Source organism: Alligator sinensis, unplaced genomic scaffold, assembly GCF_000455745.1.
Source record: "Alligator sinensis unplaced genomic scaffold, ASM45574v1 scaffold1226_1, whole genome shotgun sequence".
Classification (NCBI taxonomy): Eukaryota; Metazoa; Chordata; order Crocodylia; family Alligatoridae; genus Alligator; species Alligator sinensis.
The window spans coordinates 669848-671623 of record NW_005842447.1 but is presented as its reverse complement, the minus strand read 5'-3'; positions in this window follow the sequence as shown (position 1 = coordinate 671623).

The window sequence follows — 1776 nt, the reverse complement described above, 5'->3', positions numbered from 1 at the left end:
AACAAGGGTACAACTGCACCACTGCACACCCACTGGTTCTGCCCCTGCCTGTGGTTGACATTTCAATCTTCTGGCACAATGGGAGTCTCCTACGCCAAGGTTAAGACTCATATGCACAGGACACAGACCCTTTTCACGGGCTCATCCAGGATTGTGGAATGAACTCACTCAGGAATAAGGGGTCATCATAAATCTTCCATTTCAAGGACAAGGCACATGTTTTTGATCATACCTCCTCTATTATATAACAACCTATATAGTTAATAATCAAAGCAATCCAAAATCAGCTAATGACCAAAAACACAGATCAAAACTAACAAAATGAAACACTCCACTGCGTGGTCTTCAGCCACGGGGATAGAGCGAGAGAAAAAGCAATACAGAAAGCTCAGTACACTCCTAAAGGCACTCAGAGATACCACAGTGAAGGGTATGGTAAAAGGGAAAGGACGGAGGAGTCTGATGGAGAAAATAGTGGATGACTGAGTAATTAAAAACATAAAGCATATGCACAACGAGGTTGAAAATGATTGCTCCAGTAACTGTACTCCTGCCATTTCCTAACCCGTGCACCATTAGTATTGTGTCAGCACTGCTTCTACAGCCCAACTTTCCCAACCCGTCAGTGTCTGCACCGGCGGTACTCACGCCTCTCCCCTCTCTACGTATCTAGTCCATTGATCTGACTGTGTCTGTAAAAATATTCAGTTGTGATTTCACTCCAAATCCAATCCCACGGGGTGGCACTGGTAGCTTATCTGAAGAGCCTAGGCCCTCGGGTTGAGATGACGGCAAAATGTTCAGAGGCAACAAATACTGGTATCGATTATTAGTGTTTTTTGTACAAGGCTTTCCTCCCTGGCGCAGAGCCACACAGGTTGCGCCCAACGGGAGGGTGGCCGACCCTCCGGGATTGCCCTGAAGTCTCCGGGAATTAGAGATAGACGTCCAGGAACCTAATGAGAGTCACCCGGGAGATAAACGATAGGGCATTCATTAAATATCAAATGTCGAATCCAATTCATACAATAGTCCAGCGGGTTTTTCAAATGTAATAGTCATGTGCATTTGCCTTCCTGACGTACAGTCGATGGATGCACTCTCATCCGTAACCCATACGCACACGCACTTCAGGACGCGGCGGCGCTTCAGGATGTGGACAAGTTGGAGATCTCGAGTCCGGTCCAGAGCAATGAAAATGGCTGGGGTGCTGCAGCACGTGATTTATGAGGACAAGTTGAGGGACCCGGGGTTATTTCGTCTGCGGAAGAGAAGAGAAGACGGAGGGGAGACTCGAGAGCAGCCGGGGGGTCGACGGGACGGAGCTGGACTGCTTTCAGTGACGACAGGACAAGGAGCAATGGTGTGAAGTTGCAGCAAGGGAGGTTTATGCTGGATATTAGGAAAAGCCGTCTCGCAAGGAGGGTGTTGAACCATTTTGGTTGTTCTCTGCTGGACTCTCTCCAGCCAGAGGTGCGCGGCCCTGCCTCGAGGAGCCACGAGCGCCTGCCTCAGCCAGGGCTGTACTAGGGGAGGCCCCTCCCGGCCCTGCCTGTCCTCAGCCTGCCCCGGGTGGCAGCAAGCCCGGGCCGACCCCACGCTCAGGGAGGCTGCACGACCGCCGCTACGCGGACGCCCCGCTCTGAGGTGCTAGGGACGTGACTGCGCATGCGCCCTGCGAGCCCCCCCGAGCCGAGGGGGTGCGACAGGCTGTGCCGGACGGGCCCGTGTGGCCACGCCCCCCTCCCCCTATTTGCTCCCCCCCCCCCCTCCCTC